At 32.6% G+C, this 18,223-nt stretch overlaps 1 long non-coding RNA gene across 1 annotated transcript; it reads right to left on the bottom strand.

Moving 5' to 3' along the window:
* Positions 1 to 9,311: 9,311 nt before the first annotated feature.
* Positions 9,312 to 14,017, bottom strand: LOC137644807 (uncharacterized). Its single transcript, XR_011045190.1, has 3 exons — positions 13,860 to 14,017; positions 12,484 to 12,715; positions 9,312 to 10,082 (listed from the first exon to the last, which is right to left on the bottom strand). It is a non-coding gene; the product is annotated as an uncharacterized lncRNA (long non-coding RNA).
* Between the last annotated feature and the right edge of the window lie 4,206 nt (positions 14,018 to 18,223).

The following is an 18,223-nucleotide window of genomic DNA, read 5'->3' as shown; positions in this document are numbered from 1 at the left end:
AGGCGAAAGAACAAATATTATGGAAAAGTTGGATTTTTTAATGGCAGAATTCCGAGAAATGAAGAAAAGAACATCATATCAGAACAGGAAGGAAGCATGGGAGAATCCATATTATTACCAGTATTAAATAATGGAAATGAAACACAAACCATAATAGTGATGAATGCACAGGGTTTAGTCACGAGTAACTCTAAAAGGAAAATAGAGTTCCTAGAAGAACTAACCCAAATTGAAAAAATAGATATATTAAATATAAGTGAAACATGGTATTCCCAAGAGACTGGCAGTGATGACCAGATAAAGGGTTTCCAAACTTATAGATCAGACAGAAAAAATAGGAATCAAGGGGGAACCGCAATATATGGAAGAGACATAAATCAAGGAAAAGTCTGTGAAAAATACAGCAACACAGAATGTGAATTGATTGCGATAGAATTTGAATTTGAAAAACTAGTGAATATTGTAGTTTACAGACCCCCAAATACTAAGGAGTTTGACATAATAATAGAAAAAATAGATGATATATGTAGAAACCATAAAGACTGGAATATACTCCTATCCGGAGATTTTAACTTTCCTTTCGTGGATTGGAAAGAACGGATAGAAGAAAGTGGTTGTATGTATACATATAAAAAAGAGAGTAATAGTAGCGCAGAAGATAAGAGGCAATTTGAAAAGCTTCAAGATATGCTATTAGAACATAATATGCAACAAATAAACCACATTCCAACAAGAAAGGAAAATGTCCTAGATCTAGTATTTGTGAATGAGGTGAATTATGTTAAAGAAATAATAGTGTATAACACGGGAATTTCAGACCACAATGTCATAGAATTGATAGTTCATTCCAAAGCAAGTGATCACAGAATTAATAAAAGCACAAAACTTTGGGAAGGATATGGAAAATATAACTTTTACAGTAAGAATATAAAATGGTCAGAAATAAATGAAGAACTGAATAAAGAATGGAAAAATGTATTTATAAGTGATAATATACAGGTAAATACGGACATACTGTACAAAATACTGGAGAAAATTGTTGAAAAATATGTACCGAAAAAAAACAATAAACTAAAGACGTGCATACCAAGAGACAGAAGGATCTTCTTTCAGAAAATTAGAAAGTGGAAGAAAAATCTTGCAAAAGAAAAAAATGTGTGGAAAATGAGGGAAATAAAATGTAAGATAGAAAATGCAGAACAAAAGATTATACAGTCGAAAGAAAATGAAAAAAGGGACTTAGAAGAAAGGACACTTCAAAATATAAAAAGAAACCCCAAAGTACTTTACTCCTATGCAAAAAAGATGAATAAAAGGAGAATAGAAATAGGCCCTCTAAGAATTGAAGGACGGCTAACGAATGAAAAAAAGGAAATATGCAACATATTAGCAGAAAAATATAAGAGTGAGTTCACGCCAAGAATTGCGAATGAGAATAATGAAACAGAAATGAGAGAAGAAAATGTCGAATATCTAACGGATATAGATATTAATGAAGCAGATATTGTCACGGCTATAAAAGAAATTAAAAATGGATCGGCAGCCGGACCAGATGGAGTTCCAGCGATTTTGTTAAAAAAAACTGCAAACACTATCGCGAAGCCGCTTGCAATACTGCTAAGACAGAGTGTAGATATGAGCGAGATATATGTTAAACATAAATTAGCTTATATAACCCCTATCTTCAAAAGTGGATCAAGACTAGAGGCAAGCAATTATAGACCTGTTAGTCTAACATCACATATTATGAAAGTGTATGAGAGGGTAATAAAAAAGAAAATAATGAACCATTTGGTCAAAAATAATTTGTTTAATATGGGTCAACACGGTTTCGTACCTGGAAAAAGTACACAGACCCAACTGATAGCACACTATGAAAACATATACAATAATATGATAAATGAAAAAGACACAGATGTGATCTATCTAGATTTTGCAAAAGCCTTTGACAAGATAGACCATAACATATTGGAGAAAAAAATGAGAAAGCATAATATTGTGGGAAAGATAGGAAAATGGGTAAAAGAATTCCTGCAAAACAGAAAACAGGTAGTGGTTGCAAATGACGAGAAATCAGATGAAGCCCAGGTAATATCTGGTGTGCCCCAAGGTACGGTATTAGCTGCACTGCTATTTGTTATTATGATCTCAGACATAGACTGTGATGTTGAAAACTCCGTAGTGAGAAGTTTCGCCGATGACACAAGAATAAGTAGAGAAATTACTTGTGATGAAGATAGGAACTCACTACAAAGAGATCTAAACAAAATATATGAATGGGCGGAGATAAATAGGATGGTATTTAACTCCGATAAATTCGAATCAATAAATTATGGAAACAGAGAAGGAATGGTGTATGCATACAAGGGACCTAATAATGAGACAATCACAAACAAGGAAGCAATTAAAGACCTTGGTGTAATTTTAAATAGGAATATGTTATGCAACGACCAAATAGCAACACTGTTGGCTAAATGTAAAGCAAAAATGGGAATGTTATTCAGACACTTTAAAACAAGAAAAGCTGAACACATGATTATGCTTTACAAAACTTATGTGCGTAGTACACTCGAGTACTGCAATGTGATATGGTACCCACACTACCAAAAAGATATTGCGCAAATAGAGAGTGTACAAAGGTCCTATACTGCTAGAATAGAAGAAGTTAAGGACCTTGACTACTGGGAAAGACTGCAATTTTTAAAACTATACAGTCTAGAAAGGAGAAGAGAACGCTACATGATAATACAAGCATGGAAGCAAATAGAAGGAATTGCTGAAAACATCATGGAGCTTAAAATATCAGAAAGAGCAAGCCGAGGTAGAGGTAAAGATGGCGGGTTTACGGGAGCCTACAGGTCTGCTGAGTCATAAGCAGCTATTGCCTGGTTCTCATTGGCCCTAGTATGGGCGCTGATCGTATGTATATTTGGTCAGTATCTAGGGCATTGTCCTGCTTGATAGGGCTATTATCATTATAGTTACTAGCTAAGCTACAACCCTAGTTGGAAAAGCAGGATGCTATAAGCCGAAGGGCTCCAACACGGAAAAATAGCCCAGTGAGGAAAGGAAATGATTGATTGATTTAAAGTTTTCAGGCATCCTGACATCTGAGGTCATTGACGCCGGAAAGGAAATGAAGAAACAAATAAATGATATAAGAAGTAATGGAAAAATAAAATGAATTATTAGTTCCTATTGTTAATGTAGCCTCACCATCCTTGTGAACTAAGGATAGGGAGTTTGGGGAGCTTATAGGTCTATCTGCTGAGTCAACAGCATCCATTGCCTGAAATTCCTTGGTCCTAGCTTGGGTGGAGATGGGGCTTGGGGGCTGATCATATGTATATATGGTCAGTCTCTAGGGCATTGTCCTGCTTGATAGGACAATGTCACTGTCCCTTGCCTCTGTCATTCATGAGTGGCCTTTGAACCTTTAAACATTCAAGTATATTAAGTACTAATGCATTTTATATTTACATAAACAACTTTACAGTAAACATTTCTGTAAACCAGTTACTCGATCAACAAGAGGTATGCAGTTTTCAGCTCAAAGCAACGAACATATACATCTAAATAACTCGCCAACTTATTTGTTTATACATTACATCACAGTGCCGAGCCAATACCAATAACTTGAGGGAAATAGATATTCTACTAACGCAATCAGTAGTATTTCTTGTTATTTCAGACGAACAAAACAATAGAAATCTATTTCTAAATTAGATCAAGCGTTTGCAATCATCAATACATCAGAAAACTAGAAGGGCAATCAGTAGAGCGCAGACCTCCGCCGCGGCAGCTTATATCTCAATCTTTTGCTCAACCTTGACCTTGACCTTTGACTTTGATATGTATTAGTTGGCGTGGATTTTCATACACTCAAATATTGACCAAGTTTGAAGTCTCTGTGACAACGATGTCCAAACTTTTGGCTGATTACGTGAATTGGACATTTTGCTTGGCCGTGACCTTGACTTTTGAACTACACCTTCCAAGATTTAACCTTTTCCAGCTTTTTACATAACAGTTAATCCTTGCAAGTTTCATTACTCTACGATTAAAATTGTGGCCAGGAAGTTCTTCACAAACAAACACACACACACAAACAGGGCCGAAAACTTAACCTCCTTCCAATTTCGTTGGCGAAGGTATAGATATATCTAGTTTAGCGAAGATGAAATAACTCCCCAGTCATCCAAGTGATGCTTCTCGCAATACAAACTTTGAAACACAACAATCACTGAAGGAAAAAGAATAAAGTAAATTGGAGAATTGAAATGACTTAGGAAATACATCCGAATTGTGGGATTTCGATTATCGCCCAGAAGACTCTGTCAATGGTACCAATTTGATCTGTGAATGAATATTTCTAATGGAAGGGTCTTTGCCCTCAGGATCAGAATGAATGAATTTATTTAGAATAGACTGGGTCCAATATTTGGATTGGAATATGAATTATATTAAATGATTAATATTTCTGTCTATCTATATTTCGGTCTATTCGTGGGTAAACACATACACTCTTATTCTTACACTGTGTGTGTGGTTTATGTATGTATATATGTATATATACCACACATGCATGCATATATATATATATATATATGTATATATATATATATACGTATATATATATATATATGTATATATATGGATATGTATATATATATATATATATATATATATATATATATATATACATACATGCATACATGTATATTTATATATAGTTTAAATATATATGTATATATATGTAGACACACACACACACACACACATATATATATATATATATATATATATATATATATATATATATATATATATATATATACACACATATATATGCATACATTTAAGAATCTCAACATGAGTTAAGTTACGGGGTAGAAAGATAAAAATATCAAAATTTTCAATGAAACTACCAAACGTTATATCAACAAGTCCTACACAATCATGATCAATACATGATTAATAAAAACAATGATTTTAACATGAAAATAACCAGTGAAGTGGTTAGTCAATTCTATAATGGAATAGTTAACCCTTAAGTAAACTCTTCATCTTTTTTTCTAGCTTTAGTCAACAAATACTCGAGATGTGTGCAGAGGTAAAATCTTGTTATATGTAAGTCATAGAATAATCGCACTTCCTTTCAATAAAAACAGTGACATTGCCCTATAATGCAGGACAATGCCCTAGAGCCTAACCATATTACATATGATCAGCGCCCAAGCCGCCTCTCCACTCAAGCTAGGCACAAGGAGGGCCAGGCAATGGCTGCTGATGGCTCAGCAGATAGACCTATGGGCTCCCCCAAACCCCCATCCTTAGCTCACCAGGATGGTGAGATTGCAACGACTAAAGGAACTAACAAGTTTGAGCGGGAATCGAACCCCAGTCGGACAATCACCAGGCGTTAAATAACATGAGATTTTTACTTGATCCGAACAGTTTTGGTTTTTAACCAAACACCCTCAAGCGATTCCAGGATACTAATTGTTGATTTTTTTTATAATTTTCTTTCTCTAATTTTCTGTACACTGTATACAGCTTTTCTTCATATCTCTACTCACACAAACACGTAACAAGATACTGATACAGTAGTGTCACGTTGATGTTTTTTTTTTTTCTTGTTGGAATCACACGAATCATATCTTACTCGAGGTTTTCGCAAACTTGTAGCCGATCCTCGCGAGGTTAAGTGTCGTAACATCACACTGCAATCTCGCGGTTCGAGGAGCTAATAGGAAAAAGTGTAAACAAAATTGATCAGCTGACATCACCAAGTACCTCAGGATGTAAAAAGCAGATTTCTTTAATATTTTGAGCCAGTTTGGCCCGAAGATTGCCAAACAAGAAGACATCCTATTTGCAGCAGGCATCTTGTTTGTTTAAATCCGAAGTCATGATCGCGGTTTGTGCTCGCTGCTTCCGTCCAATTGGAAAGCTAATATCTCGAGTAACAAGCTCCCGGTTTCCCATTTTCAACAGCAACGGCTCGCTGCTGGCGAAAAAATACCTACTGAGATTCCAGCTTAACAGTACAGTTCTAAGTTCATCTAAGCACTGCTCGTATTTGCAGCACTTTATATCATCACACAAATGAACTACTTTTCCTTCCACCTGTTCTTTTATAACATTCCTCTCAAATATGCCTCACCTACTCATGCTGCTGTCTAGTTGCACCACTAAGCCATTCAAGAGCATTACATTTTAACCTCCATTGGGTAAGACCAAATGATGAATCTGACATTTGGGATAAAGTACATCAAAGTTTTGAAAATAATCGTAATGTTAAGTATATGGGGTAAATATTTTGTTAGTTTACTTATTGTTTGTTAACAACATTACGCAAAAATTACAGAACCAATCTAAATCTGGTGGACATGTGGTCTATGACTGAAGAACAAATCCATTAGATATTGAAGAAAATGCATCGAAGTATAAGTACGTAGTGGGATTAAAGAGCAAAATGAGACTGTTTGACATGGCGAAGGCAAGGTCTCTACTGACTGTCACTCGTTCCTAATGTTTTTCCAATCTTGAAACATTAATAGCACACCTCACATTGTAAGAGGCACGTAATTGCTTCTTCAGATTTAAATGAACCTCATCCCCTTTTTTCTGCGTACAAATACACATATCTTCTTCCTCTACATTCAACAAGTCGTCAAGCTTCAAGGGAAAACCACTGGAAAACCACATGTTTCTTCGACTGCATTCTGTCATCATCATCATCCCCTCCTACGCCTATTGACGTAAAGGGGTTCGGTTAGATTTTGCCAGTCTCGTCTATCTTAAGTTTTTAAATCAATACTTCTCCTCCTCCACTCATCATCTACTTCATGCTTCATAGTTCTCAGCCATGAAGGCCTGGGTCTTCCAACCCTTCTAGTGCCTTGTGGGACCCAGTTGAAAGTTTGGTGAACTAATCTCTCATGGGGAGTGTGAAGAGCATGCCCAAAGTATCTCCATCTACCCTCACCGTGATCTCATCCACGTATGGCACTCGAGTATCTCATAGTTTCAAATAATGTGAAACTAGTGTCAGTAAATCATATTGTAATAATAAGGACTATTCTTTAAAATTTTGTATGACCAGAAGGAAATCTCCAATTTTACCTTGATCACATTCCAGAAACCTACGTCAAAAGGCACTATATATAACTTTAAAAAAAAAAAACATAGTCAATCAGTTTCTGATATTGTGTGAGATTTTCGTTGGGTTTCTGTATAGACAAAAAAATAAGATTGAAAGGCACTAACATTATTGTTATTGCTATTATTTTTATTATTACTTGCTAAGCTACAAGCATAGTTGGAAAAGCAGGAGGCTATAAGCCAATGGGCTCCAACAGGGAAAATAGCCCACTGAGGAAAGGAAATTAAGAAAAACTACATGATAATTTTAAGAACAGTAACATTGAAAAAATCTTTCATATATAAACTAAAAAAACAAACTTGAAAATATCAAGAGGAAGAGAAACTAGATAGAATAGTGTGCCCAAGTGTACCCTCAAACAAGAGAACTCTACCCCAAGACAGTGGAAGACCATGGTACAGAGGTTATGGCACTACCGAAGACTATAGAACAATAGATTGATTTTGGAGTGTCCTCCTCCTAGAAGAGCTGCTTACTATAGCTAATCAGTCTCTTCTGTCCTTACCAAGAGGAAAGTAGTCACTGAACAATTAGCAATCGATAACTTCTATATTCCTGTTCGATTAATGAGTAAATATTTTAAAGGACTTTACATGATATTCGTTGAGAGTCCAGCAGCATGTTTAATTAATTAATTTTCACTGAAAATATTTGTGGAAAAAAGAACCCCATTTTGCTCTAATTAAATATGGTGAAAAAATAAGTCCCCGTTGTTTTAAAACTTCATTTTTGGTCTGGCAAAAATGAGTAGCAACCATTTTTTTTTTTACCATGAATGATGGATACAATAATGCTCGGTTTTGTTCTATATAATCTAATATGAAATTCTTTTCCTCACTGCTGTTGGCTATGTGACCTAATTAAGACTCTCCCGCTCACATTTCTATTGAACAACAGAAGTGTAGTTTTTATTCCGTTTCTTTCTACGGAAGGAGGTCACTAGTTCATTGTCATATCTACACAAACTTTTGTTAACCAACCCATATCAAAGGGCATCTGTACCAGAAGAAAAAAAAAAAAAAAAAAAAAAAAGCTAGTTTGTTGCCAGATCCCAGACTGTAGTATTCCCGCTTCTGACGTCCTCAACACTGTCAACTACCTATCTTGATCTGGTATCACAGTTTGCTCTTTGAGCATGCTTTAGTCCTTCTAACGGCTTAAAAAATAAGTTTCCCTAATCGGTTAAGTAAATACTATAGTTCTCAAAATAATCTGCCGCAGAGAAAAGATCGCAGTTTTGACTAAGATTATAGCCCTTTCAATGCCATCTTCAATTCCAGGTAAAGGGAACATTGTATTTATCTTAATATGCAGATAATTAATTAATATAGCCAAGGGTCTTATTATGAATTTAAGTGTTGCTTAATATTTTAAATCTAGATTCATAAATTATTTTCAATTCCCAAATTCTCTTTCTTCAATGGGCTACTTTGCCTTGAAAGGACCTTGGTCAGTTACCAGTTGTTCCCACTCTGTTTTAGTTTCAGTTAAAAATTTCAAACAGAATGAGAATATTTTTAATTTTAACTGAAATTAGTTTCACCATTCTTAGATAAGTGTTTTCTAGTAATTGACATTTAAACCACATTAGTATAATCTAACTGTACAGCAATAAAAACTCTTTAGTCTCTAGATCGACTGTGTATAGGGCCTGTGTGATTTTATTTCAAACTCCCAGTCATCAGTCTCAGCGGTGAACAAGTAAAGAGGGGGTTCAAGCTAGATCTGGTAGTAGAGTTTGGCGACAGGTACGCTAGTTTGGTTATGGTGATTATGAAGTCACTGTTCTTTGGCTTGTTAGTTTAATTTTTTGTTTATATAGTAGTTTTTTTTTTTTTTTTTAAAGACTAGAATAGTTGCAGTCTTTCAGTTTCTGATTAAATAATTTTGTAATCCTGTTTTTACAAAGTATTAGGAAATTTCCAATGACCGTTAATGTTCAGGTTAGAGGAATTTCTAGGACAATCATCGAAAGAGACATTTCATCTAATTAGATATTTATTCCAACAACATACCTAAACCCAGATATATTACGGTAAATTTTTTCTTCAGATCCAATGTATAGGTCATGACCTCCCCCCCCCCCAAAAAAAAAAAAAAAAAAAAAAAAAAAAAAAAAAAAAGCAATTACAAAATTATAAAAAATTTATCTTTAACCAAACCTATCAATGAAGTATAGCTTGACCAGAGTTTCTGCCCTAAAGCTTTCAATTCTCAGATTTTGATAAATTTAATTTCAAGTTACACAGGGCTATGTTAGTTCATAAGGTTTCGATATCCATACTCAACTATACCCTAAGAATGTTCCTGGAGATAGGACTAAACTTTGAAAAAAACTATGCACAAAGTAAATCTATGTTATTGAAAATGTACATTGTTGAAACTGATCACTAGACAGATATCTTCATGCCATGAGAATTAGCCTTATAGGGCCAAGATAAAATTACTAATTAAGCACACTCTATACATGAATATTTTAAGGTAAAGATTTTGTAGCCTTTTAGATTTTTATTTATTCCATCAAATTTACCATTACATACATAAAATTTTTTACCGTGGTCAAAAAAACCTTAAATCTGCAACAACAGTCTCTCAATTTCCTCACATGAATTTAAATGAGAAGAATAAACTTTAAAATTTCAAAATTTTCTGACAATTTATGGGAATCCATACAATGGAATTTTTTTTAAAGATAAACCATTAATCCACAAACTATATTTAAAGTTTAAAAACCAAAATCTTTTGAGAACATCTAAGACTTTAGATCTTCCCATATAATGCATCCGATCGAAAACTTCGTCAAAAGGGGCAGAGAAAATCTAGCTCCTCCAAAGGACAAAGTCTAGCTTCTCTAGTAGCAGAGCTGCTGATCAGATTAAATCACAAGGCTTCCTTGATCCCAAGATGGACATTGCTGGAATGAAATATGCCATGAATTTATAGTTATATATTTCTGAAGTGAGATAATTGGCTAGTGCAGTAGTCTAGTATAAACTATACCACAGATATACATAGATATAGTTTAGTATTCTCTTTAGAGTTTACTTAGATTTTACAAACTGAAAAGGAGACCGATGTTATTTTAATTTACTACAGTAAATGGGTGCTTTTCAAGGGGGCGCTTTTAAAACAGCCAATACTTATCAGAATTAAGTTTATTTGAAGTCTAAAAAGCGCCAAGACTTCAAGGCGCCAAACATTGAAGATTAATTCACGAAGATAATGTAACTAGGCACAAAACTGATCTGGCTAAATTTATATATAAAAAAGAAAAAACTTAAAACATTTTATGCCCCTCACACAAACTACTTAATATAACAGTAAAATTTTAGTAAAAAAAACACCGATCTCACAAGCCTAGCAAGTTTTTGTTGGCAACTTTTTACTGTAATAGAAAAGGTAAAAATACTAGATCTAAAAGAAATCACCATAGGCCTCGTACACAAAAACCACAAGTACTTTAGTAAAATAAGAGTTTAGTATTATAATAAAACTATCAGATCACACAAACTTCGTTACCTCTTATCACAAACTATTTCATAGTACAAGTGAAAGTCTGAATGCCAATACCAAAAGTTTCAAATTTCCTTTTAAGTTCTTAACAGTGAAAATCAACTTTTTGAACCTCAGTACCACGGTTGGGGGGGGGGGGGGGAATGACATTACAAAACAGCTTATACTTAATTACCCTTTTGTTGTTTTACAAGATACTAAAACTGTAAGGGACAAAACCTTAACGTAACATTAAGTCATACAAGATAAAATGCAAAAACTAATGTGCTAATGTAAGGCACAAAACCTTTACGTAACAAAGTCAAAGATAAAATGCAAAAACTGATGTGCTAAGTTTAAGAAAAAAAAATTTAAAAAGATACAGAAAAGGAAATAGTAAAAAGTGTTAGTCAAAAAATAAATCCCACTACAGGCCTCTTCTTTGCAAAAGTTACTTCATATTAGAAGGGAACAGTTTGAAGTCTAAGACAGCAAGTTTGCTTTGATTAAATTTGAACACTAGCATTAGGGTGGGGAAGGGCTTTACGGTACAGCCCAAGCTTATCAAAATGGGTTTATTCTCAGTATGAAATATTAAAACTGCAAAGCGTTATGCATATGGGAGTATAATTATTTCACAAAGATAAAACCAGATGCAAAACTGAAGTCAGATTTAAAATTAAAAGATTTGATCTTAAATTAAAAGTAATAGTAAATGCTCCAAGAAATAAAAATCACTAATTATGCCCCTTTCGCACAAACTACGTATTAGACAAAATGCATACACGCCAGATTGCCAAACTGGGCTCTTATACCAGTAGTCAAAAAGAGACCTTGAGCCATATAAGAAGTGAACAGCCTTTAGTAGAAAGCTACGACAAAGCGGTGGAAGAACACTTTCTGTATTTTATCTCAGACTCTTCAAGACTGGAGTAATACTTTTACGAGTGTCTCAAACAGGAACCAGTATGCTAGAGGAACACTGTTACAAGGGGTAGACAAAGTGAAGCCGCTCCCTCAGGAATAAGGGTCAGGGTGAAGGTACAAGAGGAGCAACATTGTAAAAATATTGCTTTACTAATAAATGGGTTTGAGAAGGTTACTTCGCAGATGCACTAAAAGAACTGGGGGAACTTCTGTTCGAAAACTTCAAGCTCCTACATAACGTACTGCTCCTAGTTCCTGATGGTCAACTCCCCAGGGACAGAAGAGTTTATTCATAAAAACAAAGAATGTACCTAGCTCCCTATTCTTTATTCCCAGGGAAAGACCAGAGTTTATTCATACAAGTGGTATCAGACTCTCAATGAGAAAATTTAAGGAGTCTCTCTTATTGGCAAAATATGCTCTGGAGAAGGTCAAAGACCTACACATTTTCAAGAATTAAGCCTGCCACTACAAAGGAGAGCAAGACATAGCGCGTCACACTGGATAATTGCGATCAAATCACTCATCCTACCAGACAAAGGCAATATATGCAAAAAAGTTGCCACCTTCATGCTTCCTAGTTTGCGGCTGAAAACTAAAGCGAGATGCTTACTACAGACATGTGCTCTGGCTCACCGAAGACAGTTACCCATTATTTCAAAAGGAAATACAGTTTGTATAAGCATATAAAAACTTAAAATGGTATATTGGTTACCATGGTAACCAATCATTTACCTGAAAAGGAATGGGGTTAGTAACAAAGCCGCCCATGAACTTTTCCGTAGGTCTTCCAACAAGAAGACCTACGGAAAAGTTCATGGGAGGTCCTCCACGCCTACAGGGGCGCCGCCCCCGCAGTGGGAGGAGAAAGAAATAGAAAAAAAAGAAAGCCTCACGTCTTAAAGTCAAAACTTCAGAACTCTGGGAAAATCTTGTTCTTTATGTTTTGAGTGCAGTGCTTTTGTTCTTCAGAATATTCTTCATTGCAGTACTATATGTTCTTCAGAATTTCACAGAACTTTCCAATAGTCTTTGGCAATTCCTATTGGCATTTTAGAATCAATCTTGTACCACCACAGTAGTTAAAGTATTCATCGTGCATCGGGTGGATGATTTTGATCAAAGCATCTGTAATTAGATTAAAATTTATTTCCGTTTTATGGTACAGTTACTTAGTTTTCTAACAGGTTTTAAAGTATTTCATTATTTTGATTTGAATTCTTTTAAGTAATTTAGTAAATTAATAATTGCGCTCAGGATATATAAATGCTAAATCTTAGTATTCACTACTGGTTTAGTTTTAAAGATAAAATTTATAAAACTGAAAATCTGCTACGAAATATACTTTTGTACAATGCCCTTTGATTCAGAGGATTTCCAGTCAATACCCTTCATATCCTACCGAAATTTCATATTTCAGCATTATTTTGGAAAATTTTTAAATATGTATTTTTACATTGGAAAAACAAAGCATCCAAAGACTCATTATATTTTAGTTTATAACATGAAATATTTAACAATATTTGGCAATTAAAGCATCCACGGACTCTTCCTATTATATTTAAATTATTCATAATTTAAATACTGAAAAATTAAGTATCTAATAATATTTGTCAGCTTCATAGTTTAGAATTCTAATAAACTTCTTCCCATATACGTTAAATTCATTTCATAAGAGTTTAAGACGTGCGCCAAAAGTCTCTATAAGCCATTCACAGTTTGATTACACAACTTAACTACAGTTATTTCTTCAAAATTAGATATCCCAAGTTTCGGCATATGCCAGTTTAAGGCTAAAAGCCGTAATGTAGCCATTTAAGCTATGTTAACATCAAATAACTATAACAGAGGTTAAAGCTATAATTAAAGTCAAATCCAAAGTAAACTTCAATAACTATAGAAATTTATCAACCTTAAGATACCCACCAGTTGCAAGATCTTTCTAAAAGATTAAATTATATTCACGTATCTTTAAAAATTACATACACAAAGTAAGGTTTAGTAAGGCGAATCAGGTTAACGAAGCAGTCAAAATATGATTAACCATAAACTATGAAGTTTTCCCAGTTTAATTTAAAACTAAAAAGCAGTTTGATAATCACAATCTAGTAAGCATTCGATATTAAATTTAGACGCCAACACTTAACACTTTCGACAAAAGAATTCGGATCAAAACATCCATACCAATTAACACAAGACCTAACTTGGTTATACATGACTAGTCTAATAAAAACAAAACCTAAAAATATAAAACTTAAGGGTTTCCACTTACCATGAACTCTTCAACCATCTATCATTTGCTCACCATTACCTTAAATTCAATGCTAAAATATTAAACAAAGACAAACAGTTTTAAACTTCAGCTGTACCAATTTCTCTCACGACCAACCATGCCCCCAAACACGATTTCACTTTGACCAAATAACCAGCTTTCACAGAACAAAGGAGTCAACTGTTAACAACTGGTTTCCTTCACTAGAAGTTGGTTCTCTTTGACGTCATCATCAAGAACTATGGACATTTGAGTCAACACTTTCAAGCAAGGAGGACGAATACCATTATTATTATTATTATTATTTTTATTATTATTATTATTATTATTATTATTATTATTATTATTATTGTTATTATTATTATTATTATCATTATTACTTGCTAAGCTACAACCCTATTTGGAAAAGCAGAACACTATAAACTCAAAGGCTCCAACAGAGAAAATAGCCCAGTGAGGAAACGAAATAAGGAAATAAATACACCAAAAGAGAAGTAATTTAAGGAAACTGAAGAAAATCTATATTCTTTTTCTTTGGAAATTTTGATTTTGGTTTTAATTCCTTTTTTTTTTTTTTTTACTGGAAATGTCATTTCTGTTTTATCTTAAAACCTAATTTGAATCATTGTCAGGAATTAATTTATAATGCTTTAGGCTTATTGAATAAATTTTCATAAGGATTTATTTTGTTTATTGGTTTCTTATTCTTTTTTGTAATAATTTTAAATCACCGATCAACCTTTTACGTCTGTTTGTTCCAGTATATTTAGTCTGTTAAAATACTATAAAAGCAATATATCTATCTATCTACATACTATATATATATATATATATATATATATATATATATACATATATATAATATACATATATATTTATATATAATATATATAAATATATATCTATGTATATATATATATATATATATATATATATATATATATATATATATAAATATATATATATACATATATATATATATATATATATACATATATATATATATACATATATATATATATATATATATATATATATATATATATACATGTATATATATATATATATATATATATATATATATATATACATATATATATACATATATATATACATATATATATATACATATATATATATATATATATATATATATATATATATACATATATATATATATATATATATATATATATATATATATATATACCGTGCTTGGCGGTATATCTTAGCAATCCATTTTTGCCAACGGTTATACTCGTATAAGCGGATGAGCAACTTTGTGGAATAATGAGAGCTTTGGGTGTGGAAGAAATGCAGCAGGGTGACGGATTGGGTTTAAGGCGATGGACAAACTGTCTCTTCGACTTTTACTCCTAATGCATGACGGTTGATCTTGCTAGAATTAGTATGGACCGACAGCGGTCACTTGCCTTAGTTAGAAAGGCACTGCGCATCACAAGGAACTGGCTATCCTTTGATGTATCTAGCCAATGAGTACTTTATGGATTTAGTTAGTCATGGATAGAGAAAATGAAAGAATGGCCCCCAGTCCCGGGCGTAGCGGTGTGCTAAGAATCTCCCGATTTATAAATACTAAAGAAAAATTGAAAATAGGTAATTGGAATGTCAAAACCATGAATCATACCAATTAATTTCAATAATTCAGTTACTCGTGCAGCAGTAATAATTTCACTCAATATTAATAAGTTTTCCTGATGAGCTATATTGTCCTAAACTGTTCAGTATCACAAGGACGTATATTTGATACAAAAATCTATATTAATTTTTTTTTAATGAGAGGTATTTGCACTGACTCGCAGGGGTGCCCTTTTAGCTCGGAAAAGTTTCTTACTAGCTGATTGGTTGAGCAAAATAATTCTAACCAATCAGCTATCAGGAAACATTCACGAGCTAAAAGGGCACCCCTGCGAGTCAGTGCAAATGCGCTTCAATAAAAAAAGGAGGTTTTTATAGTCTAGATTTTCTATAAAGAGTTAATTTATTAGCAAATAGTTATTAACGCTTTTATTATTATTTTTTCTTCTGTAGGATCTCACAAGTAAAATGACTGTTGTGGACCAGTTTATCTCCGCTAAGTAACTACAGAATTTCTTAGTCTATGCGAGGTTAGTGTTAATCTTAGTAAGCTGTGTTAGTAAATTACATTTGACGAATGATTCTTTATCGAATTAATTAATTTAGTCTTGTGTAAGTTAGTTATGTTAATTTAAGAAGTTAATTGTTTCTAACTTATCTAATTTTAAGTTATATAGTTTAGTTAAATTTGACTAAATTGACTACTTTCTTCTTGAGTTCCCCCCACTTAGAGAGTAGTTCTCTTGTTAACTATACTTGTTAACAATAAAGTAAATGTTAAGAATGTTATCATTTACTTTATCTATCTTTTATTATGAAAAGACAGTTTAGATTATATCATTGTTAATCGTAAAATGGTTTTTTCCTAAAGCTTTAATTCATATCACAACAAAACTAGGAAACTTCTACTTTCTTCTGAGTTCCTTAACTTGAAGAATATTTCAATTGTTAATTACACTTGATAACATTTAATTAATTTATCTTTTATTATGAAAATAAAATTTAAATTATTTCAATATTAGTCTTAAAATATTTTTTTCTAAAGCTTTAATAAATACCACAACACTAGAAAACTTCTATATATAAACATTACATATGTAAAAATATTTTAGGCCCAAAACATTATTCAAACTTCACTAACTTGAAGAAGAATATTTCAATTGTTAACTACACTTGTTAACATTTAATTCATTTATCTTTTATTATGAAAATAAAGTTTAAATTATTTCAATATTTGTCTTAAAATATTTTTTTCTAAAGCTTTTATAAATACCTCAACACTAGAAAACTTCTATATATAAACATTACATATGTATAAATATTTTAGGCCCAAAACAATGTTCAAACTTCACTAACTTGAAGAATATTTCAATTGTTAACTACATTTGTTAACATTTACTCTATTTATCTTTTATTACGAGAATAAAATTTAAATTATTTCATTATCAGTCTTAAAATATTTTTTTCTAAAGCTTCAATAAATACCACAACACAAGAAAACTTCCATATATAACATTACATATGTATAAATATTTTAGGCCCGAAACATCGTTTAGAATATCATCTTTAATCCCGCCACCAGCGGTAAGTCAATAAATCTTTGATAAATCCCTGAAAAAAATATAAATAAACAAATAAATATAATGGAATAAAAAATAACTAAATGAAAGAAAATACTCACTCTATTTTTTCATGACTTTATTTACGTTTGACTTTCCAACTTACGTATTTCACTCCCAGCTGATGCAGTTCGCTATTCATTTGTTTTTTGTTTATCTTATAAAATTTGAGGATGAATTGTTTTAGATGCTGCTGCCTTAGAGAATAAATTCTCATTTATAAACTTTTCAGTAAATATTTTAGGTCCCAAATTCCTGCTCTGTCAGGAATTTTTAATTTTTGGACAATTACCGGAGGTTAAGTTTGAGGTCACACCCCTGACCCCCTTAGGGACGAGGGCCAACTCAATGAATATGCCATAGCTGACCAAAAAAAGAAAAAAAAAAAAGAAAAAATGGAACAAAGAAAAAATGGTGAAATTGCATTTTTCTGACAAACACAGGAAAGAGGAAAGGAATGGAAAAGGCAAAGCTGAAAAAAAAAGAAGCGGAAGTTTTTTTTTCTTGTTTACAAGAGAATTTTTATTAAAGTAAAACTATTAGCGACTGAAAAAAATTGCTTTTCTGGAAGTGGTGTTTTATCTATGACATTTTCCAGATTGGGCAATGCTCTCAAAAATCTGTGCTGCTCAATTTCTGAACAGAAACGATGGTAAGGTTGCAGCGACCAAATGAACCAACGAGTTTGAGCGGGACTCGAACCCAAGTCTGGCGATTACCAGTCAGGGACGTTACCACATATTATTAATTTGTCAAGATTACTTATCATAATATCAAGCGTAAAAATATAATCCAATGTAATCTTACCTCGCAGGTTTTCTAGGCATGAAATTATATAACTACGAAAATGTAATTTCATCCGACGTAGTTTAACAATCACATTCAGAGAACGCGCAAAGCCCGTCCAATTTCATACAATGTATAGAGTATTAAATTACTGCTAAATGTAATGTAATTTCATATTAATTACTCCAGTTTATCTAAAAGGAAACCATTGTATGGGTAAATTTATTACTAATCTATTTTGAAATGTATGTTTAAATATGAATTTTAGTGTACCATATTTTTCCATAAGCGAAAAATATCATTCCTCGTTCTTTATTTATTTCCTTATTTCCTTTCCTCACTGCGCTATTTTTCCTTGTT

Source organism: Palaemon carinicauda, chromosome 8, assembly GCF_036898095.1.
Source record: "Palaemon carinicauda isolate YSFRI2023 chromosome 8, ASM3689809v2, whole genome shotgun sequence".
NCBI lineage: Eukaryota > Metazoa > Arthropoda > Malacostraca > Decapoda > Palaemonidae > Palaemon > Palaemon carinicauda.
This window is presented reverse-complemented; position numbering and strand designations above follow the sequence as displayed.